Source organism: Lolium perenne, chromosome 6 (genome assembly GCF_019359855.2).
Source record: "Lolium perenne isolate Kyuss_39 chromosome 6, Kyuss_2.0, whole genome shotgun sequence".
Classification (NCBI taxonomy): domain Eukaryota; kingdom Viridiplantae; phylum Streptophyta; class Magnoliopsida; order Poales; family Poaceae; genus Lolium; species Lolium perenne.
This window is the reverse complement of record NC_067249.2, coordinates 267833802-267845132: the sequence shown is the minus strand read 5'-3', so window position 1 is coordinate 267845132 and position 11331 is coordinate 267833802. Positions and strand designations below refer to the sequence as shown.

General features: G+C 50.9%; 1 long non-coding RNA gene across 2 annotated transcripts; it reads right to left on the bottom strand.

The window, feature by feature from the left end:
• Positions 1 to 6400: 6400 nt before the first annotated feature.
• LOC127305557 (uncharacterized) lies at positions 6401 to 10875 on the bottom strand. Of its 2 annotated transcripts, XR_007854000.1 has the most exons (7): positions 10352 to 10875; positions 9046 to 9294; positions 8806 to 8967; positions 8403 to 8697; positions 7992 to 8323; positions 7059 to 7218; positions 6401 to 6916 (listed from the first exon to the last, which is right to left on the bottom strand). It is a non-coding gene; the product is annotated as an uncharacterized lncRNA (long non-coding RNA). The 2 variants fall into 2 exon arrangements; XR_007853999.2 differs by having other exon boundaries at positions 9046 to 10875.
• Between the last annotated feature and the right edge of the window lie 456 nt (positions 10876 to 11331).

Here is an 11331-nt window from a genome sequence, read left to right as displayed (position 1 = left end):
CCATGCCACCAACGACTGCCGGGTGTGGCGTCAGCACATCCAAGCGGCGATAGAGAAGGGGCGTTTAATTTTCAACCAATACGCCATGAAGGTAGACACCCAGCCCTTCCCCGCCGTTAATATGGTAGAAGTCGTCTACCCCGAGGGCTGCCAGCCAGGTCCCACGTTCAGCATCAACATGGTGGGGCCTGGGAACCACTCTGGCAAAGATGGAGATGAGGGCAGCTGCTCTCATAGCAAGGACACAGAAGAGGCCGCTCCACGCGATCGGCTCCATCATGATGGCAAGCGCTACGTCACAGAGGGAGAAGTGAAGAACATAAGATATCAGCGACCTCTCTCTGATCACCTCCTCAACAAATATGTGAGTCAGTATGACCAACGCCGACGGTCCAACTATGATGATGAAGGAGATCGTCTGGCTAGAGAAGCCAGAAGACATCGTCGGCAGGATCGCGATGAGGAGGAGCACGAGCGCCGTGCCACGGACAGGCCAAGGGAGCAAGATGACAACGCCAGACACTGGGATTGCCCTTTCTTCAGACACTGCTGGGATTCAGGAATGAGCCGATTGCCCACAATCGGCAATTGCCCAGAATGCAACAAGAAGAAGAAGGAGGCAGCCAACGTGTCTGTGTTTGAGCGCTTAGGGCCTCTCCCACCACCAAGCAAACGCGCTGAGTCACCTCGTTGGGCAGATCTTGAGGATTCAGAAGACGAGGGACTAGAAGAAGAAGAAGACAGGTACCACCGTCCAAGGTGGTGCCCTGACGGACTCTGCCGTTCACGTAAACGCAGTGGTTCAGCGGTTGCGCGGCCTGGAGGAAGCCGAAAGGTTATACTTGCATACGCTAAGGAAGGCACGGCCTGATCTGGCTGCAAAGGTTCAGCGAGCCCTGAATGAAGAGGGTCGTCCACGGAGAATGGAGTGGCGCCCCAAACAAAGGAGAGCCGATGATGAAACATCGGCTGGCACGAACATGGTGTTCATCCTCCCTTCAGAGTTCAGTGCTCCAGGGTTAGATGAGACATCCGTGGCACAACTTGACTGCGGCCCACGGCCGGTTATCTTTGAGAAGCCACAAGATAAGAGCTACAGGCATCTGAAGGCCCTGTATTTGCGAGGATATATCGATGGGAGGCCTGTGAACAAGATGCTGGTAGACACCGGAGCGGCAGTTAACATCATGCCGTATTCTATGTTACGTCGGCTGGGACGCTCTAGCTCGGATTTAATCAAGACCAATGTAACATTGAGCGATTTCAACGGCCAAGCGTCTGAGGCACAGGGAGTTCTGAACGTGGATCTGACCGTAGGAAGGAAAACTATCCCTACAACGTTCTTCATCGTCGATAGCACGAGCGGTTATCTTTGTCTTTGTTGGGAAGAGATTGGATCCACGCCAACTGCTGTATTCCCTCCACGATGCACCAATGCATAATACAGTGGGATGGAGATGAGGTAGAAGTCGTCCAGGCCGATGATTCAGTTGAAGTTTCAACGGCTGGCATGAACGCATGGGAAGCAGCAGGCCAAGAACCCCTCTCAGGCATCAACTTAGACGACTGCGAACGCATCGATGTGACAAAGGGAAGGGTTAAGCTGGTTTTATCCACCGGCCTGACCATGTAGTCGAAGCAAAGCGACGTGTAACTTGGCGAGGCTGATCCTTGTGATCGGCCCCAAAGGTCTATGAAGGGACATTACAGAACCTTCGATCCGGCGCTCTAATCATTATGGAGGCCGATCCCAGCAATCGGCCAAAATTATCCTCACCACATGTTCTGCTTGTGTTCACCTTTGACCCTATCAGGAGCCGACGTGCGAGTTACAGAGCCGATATCTGCCATTCTTTAACAGATTCGGCTCGGGGGGCACCTGAATACTGGAACAGATGCAGGGGTACATGTGTGCAATGAATACTGGGGGCTGATAGGAGAAAATCGGCCAGTAAAAAAACAAAAAAAACAAAAATTTACAGCCGATGCAAGGGCATCGACTTTAGAATTGAAAGACAGCCGATGCGCAACCATCGACTTTAGTAGAAATTATGCAATGTCTATCGAGTCTCCACCAGATCCAGGCCAACGGTGGTACCTTCTGTTGCCTCGAGTGAGTAAAACAATGGAAACTTCTTCAGCTACTTCGAGCCGATCCGGGTTCCTGAACCCCGTTGTCAAGGATTTCCAATCTTTGGGGCTAGTTCAGCTGAGACGAAAGATTATCGGCTGACGGAGGAAGAAAAAGGATCGGCTTTGGCGCATTCTCTCTGACATTCTCGCCTCGAGTAAGGCTCGGGGGGCAGCAGGCTCGAGTAAGGCTCGGGGGGCAGCAGGCCTGGTGGATGCTCTCTTTTGCTCTGTTTAAAGAGCCGATTGGGGATACTATCGGCTGATCCTTCATTGCAACCTTCTTCACGATGATGAGTACTGAAGAGGATTATTGGGTTTGGTTAGAAAGTTCAAAGGCTTTCCTGAAAGATCCTGCATCAGTTGAGGAAGGGAAGGGTGAAATTCAAAGGACCGATGTGGTACTATCGGCTCATTACGCATTGGCAAAGGGGACGAATCGGCAAGGTCAGTAGAAGGAGGAATCGGCTAAATTAAACTCAAAGGAAATCGGCAAGATCAAATTGGGGAAAGTTCTTCATTGATTAGATTTCTTACATAAAAGAGCTGATTGCTCTCAAAAGGAAGTACTAGGGGATACATTGCCCCATCTACTACTACGGCCCTATTCTAGAAGTCCTATCTACGGGCCATCATCGCCCTCGTCGTTGCCGCCGTCGCCGCCGCTGTCGGCGCTGCTCCCGGCGGCTCGTCGTCGCTCCAATGGCCGCCGACCGGGTCCTCGTTGTCTTAATCCTCTTCGTCTGCGTCGTCCTCGTCGCTGTCGATGTCGCTAAGATTGCCCGACCAAGGGGAGAACCGCTTGGCCGGCGGCTCGTCGGAGGAGCTCTCGTTGTCGTCCTCCTCCTCCTCTTCCTGCTCCTCCTCCTCACCGGAAGAGGTGAAGTCGCAGGAGAAGCTGTCGTCGTCGCTCTCCTCCTCCGTTGCCCCAACGGTGAGGAAGCGGAGGTCGCTCTCCCCGTCCGTCGAGGACTGGTCGTCCTCGGACCAGATGGAGAAGTCGTGGTCTGGCTCCTCCCCGGCCGCAATGGCGCGGCGGATGTACGCTGCATGGACCTCTGCCGGATTGTACTCCGGCGTCGGCTCACGGGATGCGGAGGACTGGCTGGAAGGACCCGATGGAGCAGAGGAGGAAGAGGACATGGTGGCAGGAGGGCTTTTGGAGTGCTAGTGCGATGGAGATACGGAGGAGAACTGTGCGTAGCGGTTAAATAAAAGGGGATATAGTGGAAATTCAATGCCACAGCAGTTTCCGAGGAAGAGGTGCCTAAAAAAAAAAAACTGCCAAATCGCGCGGAGAAGTTGAGGAGGCAGGGCATCATGATGAAAGATACTGCGACGGTTCTGCCACGACATGACCCGACGAAGGAAAACAGAGTGATTTTGGAATTACCAATTCCAAAACCAGGGGGGCATGTGTTATCACCAGAATTTGACCGAGTCAGAGGTGGGCCACGATTGAGAAAGACTTGAAGATATACATGGAAGGAAAAACAAGAATTGGCCTTATACACGAAGTTGGGCTGAATTGCCCATTGTATCTGTAATTTAGTGGATCGTATCTTTAGATTAAAAGTTAGAGTTTTACTCGTGCACGGTTAGGTGCACGTCCGAATTAGAAAGTCCGCCGGACTATAAATATGTATCTAGGGTTTATGGAATAAACAACAACACAACGTTCACCCCAAAACAAACCAATCTCGGCGCATCGCCAACTCCTTCGTCTCGAGGGTTTCAATCAGGTAAGCGACATGCTGCCTAGATCGCATCTTGCGATCTAGGCAGCACAAGCCCCACGTTGTTCATGCGTTGCCCGTGCATCGAAGCGTCTTTGATGGCGGGCAACGTAGTTATCATAGATGTGTTAGGGTTAGCATAGCTCTTCGTATAAACATGCTTACGTAGTGCAACCCTCGCATGTCTAGCCGCCCTCACGCCTATCTCAGGCGTGGGGGCGGCACCCTGCTTGTTCATCATCTAGTAGATCTGATCCGTTACGATTGCTCCTTGCTCCGCAAGGATTAGTTTAATATCTGCAATAGTTAGGCCTTACGAAGGGGGGGAGGATCCAGCGGCACGTAGGGTGGCGTTCGCAAGTCCTAAACAGGATGTTCCGATGATCAACGTCACGTTGGTTGTGTGGCCTTGTTTAGGATCGGCTTACGAGCACCGTGCGTGGCCGCGAGGCCCAACCTGGAGTAGGATGATCCGATTATGCGGTGAAAACCCTAAATCGTCGTAGATCTCATTAGCTTTATCTTGATCAAGCAGGATCACAAAGTATTCGTGCACCCCGTACGGATCATGGGTGGATCGGCTCTTTGAGCCGATTCACAGGATAGCCTGAGAGCCGATCGAGGCTCTGATTTAATGTTTACGTGTATGCCATGCAGGAACTAAGCGAGGCATCCCCATCACCTTCCTGACCAGGTATAGGTCAGGTGGCACGCCCTTGCACTTCGCATCGCCGCGTGTGACCAGAAGAGCATTGCGGGCCGTCGCTCGGAGGGGTCTCAGCCAGCCGCAGCTCTAGGCTCTTCCCGGCTCTACCGTGTTGACAGGCCGCTGCCCGCCGGTGGGTTTTGGCGATCAACACATATTCAACAGCACAAGAATTATCACGAGTAAATTGACGGGTGCTAATGAGGCTTTTGACAATTTCAGGAGAGACTAGGACGTTGTTTAAGGTGAAAGGTCGAGAGGTGAGATGAGCAGTGCCAGTGGCAACGACAGGGAGTCTAGATCCATTGCCAACAACAATATGGTGAGAATTGAGCCCTAATGGGGAATGAGAAGTGGTGAGAGTACCTTGAGTGCCGGTGACATGCGACGTGGCCCCGGAGTCCATGATCCAATCGCCGCCTTGAGCAGGGAACGCCGAGCCGTAGCTAGGAGCAGCCATCAGGAGGGAGTTGTGATCCCACGACGGAGGCTGGTACTGAGGCGGCAGGTACTGGGGCTGCTGGTGCATCGCAGGGGCGGGCGCCGGGTACGTCGGTGCAGGCTGGAAGTGCGGGGCCGCAGGCAGCGCCGCGTACGCTTGTGTGGGCACACCTGGACGGGCGCCGAGGACGCCAGAGGAGTTCGGCGAGATCCAAGGGGAGCGCGGTGGAGGGAACGGCATCCCCATCGGAGCGAAGTACCCGAGCCAAGGCTGCTGACCGCCACCGTCGCGACCGGCAGGAGGAGCGGCACGAGGATCGAAGGCATCACGACCACGGCCACGCCCGTTGGTGAAGTTGCCGCGTTGCCCGCCTGATTGGTTGGGGTGTTGGAAGCCGGGGATCAGATTCTTTCCTCGGTAGTTGGGGCTGACGCCGGGGATCGACGCCTTGCCGCGGTCACCATGAACCGCGAGTGCCTGCGCACCGTCCTGGGCGGCGTCGTGACTCTGCTGAGCCACCGCGTCGACCTCGCAGAGCTGTAGACGAGAGCAGACGTCTGAGAAGCTGGGCAGGGCTCCACTTCCCTTGAGGATCTCGGCCTGGAGTTTGTACTGCTTGCCGAGGCCATCGATGAACTGCAACACGAGGTCGCTCTCGTCCACCGGGCGCCCAATGGCGGCCAGATCGTCGGCGATGGCCTGCAGTTTGCTGGCGTACGTGGTGATGGAGAGATCGCCACGTGGGCAGTTGCGGAAGGCTTTGCTGAGGTAGAGGTACCGCGAGGCCTGGTTGTCGTAGAAGAACCGATGCAGGCGAGTCCATGTGGAGAGGACGCGCCCGTCGGTGCTTTGAACAAGCCGCTGTAGATCGTCGCTGAGAGTGGCCATGATCCAGAGGGAGATATGGATATCAACGGCGAGCCAGTCGTCGGAGGGGTTGGCCGGAGCGGCCCCTTCGGTCACGTGATCAGCGACCTTGTACATGGTGACGAGGAGGGTGAAGATCTGACGCCACTTCGAGAAATTTGCACCGTTGGATTGAACTTGGAACTTGACATAGGTGGAGATGTGCACAGAGAGAATTGGGTGGGAGTGGATGGGAAAGGAGATTGGTGCGGGTAGGGTTGTGTTTGTGGCCGCCATGGTTTGGGTGATCATCGGTAGATCGGCGTTGAGAGAGCCGAGGTTGAGACCGTTGTGTTCAGAGGGAGTTGGGGGAGCACGGGGCATAGAGGAGGCAGGAGGAGGAGTATGGGGATCTTCAGAGGAGGTGGGCAGCGGAAAGGTGGTGGTGGTGGCCGGAGCTTGAGAGAGAGGGAGGTCGTCGGCCATGGTGAAGGCTCTGATACCAAGAAGACGAATAGAGTTGGAATAGTTATCTTGAATTAACTGACGCAAGGGTCTTATACAGTACAGAGGGGATCGTGTGCCATGCGCAGAGGCCCACGCAGAGGCGTGCGAGGCGTGGGACTAGGTCCAAGCTAGAGAGAAGGAGGGGAAGTTACAACAGTAGCAGCAGTGCGTTCAACAATCGCCGGGACGTGAGATGGATACATGCCGCCTGTAGAGAGTATCTACACCCTTGAGGACGAAGAAGATCCAGAGAAGAACAGAAGGAGGACAGAGGAAGGAGACAGGTTCAGTTCTTCCTGTTCGACACGACGCCCAGCCAGCCATCTTGTTGTACATCGCTGGTTTTGTAGCCACCAGCCCAGTCACGGCCCATGGACCCAAGCCCATGGACCCAAGCCCAGTCATCTTGTGTGCATGGCTGTCGTTGCTCGTGGCACAACCGAGTGACAAAATACCTTAAGCTGAAGACACCAAAAACTTCATCTTTGCAAGATCCTCTTCTCTTCATCATCCGTTTCCCTTTTACGCAGCCGATCCCAGAACGCACACCTGCACGTAAACAGAAACGGGTTATTAATTCCGTATACAATTTTACAACGCATAAAAACGCATGCAAAATTTAACATGAAGGGTAGCTGCATGCTGTGTGGAAAGAAGAGATCGATACTTAGGTAGGACCGTAGGAACGTACTGTCAAACTAAAGGTCCTTCTGGCGAGGGAGCAGCTTCAAGGATGAACAATATTCAGGCGAGGTCATACCCTTCAGTAATTTCATTTAGATTCGCAAACCTTAGTGGGAGAAAAAAAAAGATGCCGCACTTTTTGTCAAGCACCCTGGTTGACCCTAAATCTGCAATGAATAAGCAAGCAGGTAAAAAAGATGAACAAAAGAGATATGGAGCCACAGCTAGCAAATCAACCAACTTGACTTTAGCTTCTCGCGTTTAAATCCTAACTTCAGGTCTCAAGCAAAGAAAGCACAAAGAAACTTTACTTGACTCAACCATCTTGTGCTATCTAATAATAATAATATATTCAGAGAGAGGCCTTGTTCTTCTTTTGTGAGAGTCAAAAATCACATGTTCAGACTGCTATTCTATTTCATCAGGGACATAAAAACATGAAGCAACAGTATAGTTCGATAGTATGAAGGATTCTTTGACTTAGAAGATCGACTGAATAATATAAGATAACCAAAGCATCATTTGATCTAATGCACATGCTCAACTGGCGTGACTATATATCCTTAGACTTGTTGAATATATATGGCATTAAAAGTCAGTGTACATTTTTTTTTTTTCTCAATCGGCTGTCTTTTGGCAGTGTATGGTGCAAGAACAGTTAGAATTTACAAGAGAAACTATCACTTTTGGCTCTAAATCCGGTCCAGAATTTCCAGAAATTTCCTTGGTGTAACTAGACAAAAGATATGTAGAGTGGAGGTCCATGGTGCTACACAACTATAGCGTTGCGGCAAGGCCTTGCTATGGAGACATTCTTAAAAGCTCCTTGAAGACCAGTGTGACAAGGTACGACATGACACCCATGCAGATGAAAGCAATTTCATAATGCGATGCAATAATGAACAGTAAAAATTCCCAGTGTGGTAGTAGAACTTGGTACCTTAGACATCACATATGAGCTGCAAGGATGGAAACCTGAATCCCCGAACTGCTTTGAATTCTGTAGCTGCACTCAGAGTTCCAGGAGCCCGACACCTCGTGTTTAGATGTATGACCTGAAGGCTGAAGCTGCTGTACTTGCTACATGGGCAGCACTGTGAGTGTGATTACCTTGAATGTACAATGTTCCAAGGGTGCTTCTTGAGTCTTCATATGGTGAATCCACCCATCATCTTGCAGAGTTGCAGATATTTCTTTTCAGGGATTCAGATAACCGAGTTGCAGAGCCTTTTTTTAACCCTCCGCTTCAAAATCTATCATGATTCCGGTCTCCTGGACAACATAATACATCATAATTACAGTCTACATAAGTAAAAACTCCCATGATTTAGAGGAACAAAATGAGACTTACGAGTGAAGAGCGAAGCATCAAAGATTTGCTACCCGTCTGTCATTCTATTCTTCCCTGAAGACCTCTGCCCCTTGGTCCACAGACCTGAACGGCTTCGGTGGCAGTGTGGCACTCTTACACGCCCGGCTATGATGCCGGAACACATCCTCTAGCTTCACCGTGAACTTCTCATAATGAATGCCAGAGGCAGGCTGTGGTGTTGTAGAATAGATAACCAAAGATTACATTCTGCACCTTCTCACTAAACAAGAGTGCTCTCCTCATTCACTTCCATTTTACACAGGTGACCGCACACCTGCATGTCATAGGACACAGTAGCACAGCCTATTCACTTCACATATAATTTTTATACTATGCTAAGTTTTTGCTGCATAAAGAGATCAAGCTTCAGGTAGGAACATACTGTCAAGTATAGCTCGTCCAGGGAGGGCACATCTTTAATGATGAACAATTTCCAGGTCAGATCACACCCTTCAGTAATTTCATCCAGATTCGCAAACCATACTTGGAGAAAAATAGATGACAGAGTTCTCGTCAGGCACTCTAGCTGAACCCTGATCTTCCACTAATAAACAAGTAACGAGATGAGGACAAAAGAACCAAAGCCAGACCCACAGCTAGCAAAAGGAACAACTTGGCTTACCTATTTTCATTTAAATCATTGGTCTCACACAGATGCAGAATAAAGAAACTTATATAACTCGACCATCTTTTACCACCTGAGACCACCCACCACTAGTGATATTTGCGACCTTGAGCAATGTGACATAGCTAAAAGGCAGTGGAAAGAGATCCAATCCTCAAAGGCCATCCCTGTGAGTTATGGAAGCCAGTTTAGCAAGAACTGTTTTTGGTCAACAGGAAGCCAATCTTGTTGCCATTTTTGGAGTTGCTAAATAATAATCAGATTAAAACATTTCTTACTGTAAGCAACATTTTGAGGAAATATGTAGGATCCGCATCATGCAAAAACGAAGATCAGAAAAACAGCACTATGCGGGTGCAGAAGAACAAGAAAGCCTTCTAATTCAATGTTCCAGATCTGAGGTAGATCAAACTTCAAAGTACGATGCTTCCTCTATCATTAAAACAGGCATCATCTTGTGCCAAAGAGCTACAACCCATTTTAATTATTTGGTCTAGCAACAGCAGAACTTAAGCTATTTAATCCTCAAGTCATTTTACAAAAGCACAGAGCAATAACCCAACAGAAGAAATAACTAGCAAAGGCAGTTGCTTACAAAGTTTGCATGCAATCTATCCTGGCACACCCTTTATAGTGGGTAACTCGAAGTTGAATGAAGATCCTTTTGGAGACAGGATCTATCTTATCAAATTACCACACGTCTGATACTTTTGAAGAAAATCTTATGTTTTTAGATTATCCTATGTAAGAGAGATGCCCTGTTTTTCTTTTGTGGGAACAAGACCACAGACCCCTGGTTGACAGTTAATAACAATTAAATGCATCTTTTTACTTCAAATTAACATGTCCGGGCTGCTATTATATTTCCATCAGAGACTTGAGCCATGAAGTTATAGTATATTTCGATGGTATATTTGACTTATTAGACGACTGAAGAAGTAGTATAATATTAGCAAAGCATACGGTGGCATGAGAGCGCCGGGTTGCATACTTCTCTGATGGATCCCAGAGGAGCAAGTTATCGGAACAAAATGGAGCAAGTAATTCGCTCTCTCTACGTCTGGAATATGTGAGAACCTCTGCCATTATCCATTAACAATATGTGAGAAACTTTTCCTTTCCACGACGCGCTACATCCAGCCTGGTGCACATAGCCACTTTGGATGTTTCAACAGAGTATGTAGTCTGACAGTAGTAGCAATTTGGAAAAGTTCAAGCACCAGTTGGTGTAAATTCTAGTGCAGTACTGAATTTGACGCAGAGGCATGACAGATTGATTACAGCGTGGTTGAGAGACATGCACCTGATGCTTGTCGAGGTTGAGCACGACGAGCGACGAGAGAGGTGAGTATGTAGCCCGAGTACCAGTCCAGCAAGCCTCGGAGGAGGTCGAGCACCCACCCCGCGGCGCTGAGGAGGCCGCTGTGGGTCGGACTGGTGGCCGAGGTTGAGGCCCCAGAGCGCGTGGTCGACCACCACCACCAGGTACGCGGACGATGTTGCCGCCGTGGGGGGTCGTAGTTGGACATATGACGATGCGGGGGACGGGGGCTAAGTCGTCGGCGACGGCGAATCGATGATCTCCGGTATTCCCCATGGCTAGGTCTACACCGGCAGCAACAGACAATATACCGGCAGCACAGGAGGAGGAGGAGGAGGAAGGGTAGCCAACGTCGTCGGCTCATGCCACAGATCCCACACCACGGGAGGAGCAGGAGACTGTTGTGCGCCTTGCGCTCCGGTGTCAACGATGTGTTCATAGTCTTCCCTACGCCAGCGCAGACTCGCGAAGCTGGACGACGAGGCAATCCCACTAGCCTAGCTGGTCAAGCTAGCTCTGGTGGGTTGGATGGCCTCGTACTCGTCGGCAGCTGGTGCTCCAGATCCCACGTTGCGCCGCCGTGTCGAAGTTCTCGTCGTCGTGGTCGTTGTCTTCGCCATCGAAGTTTTCGGCTTCTTCCTCGTCAATGTCGGCGTCTTCCTCCTCGCCGCCGTCCTCGTCGTCATCCGTGGGCCCCTCACGAGTTCCCGCTTGAAGAACCCGACCTCGCAGAGGTATCCCGCTCGGCAGTGCGGGTCGAACTCCCACATCCTGAACGTGATCCAAGTGTAAGAGTTAAGGTCGAATGTTGATCGTCGCGCATATCCGGCGGAAGTATGAACCGGCGGCACCAGATCTCATTGTGCCGCTCTCATCCCTCGGGCGGCACGAGAGGGACCGGACACGCGACGGGAGTTGAGGTACTAGCCTCCCGCTGGTAGGCTAGCATCCGACCACGGAAC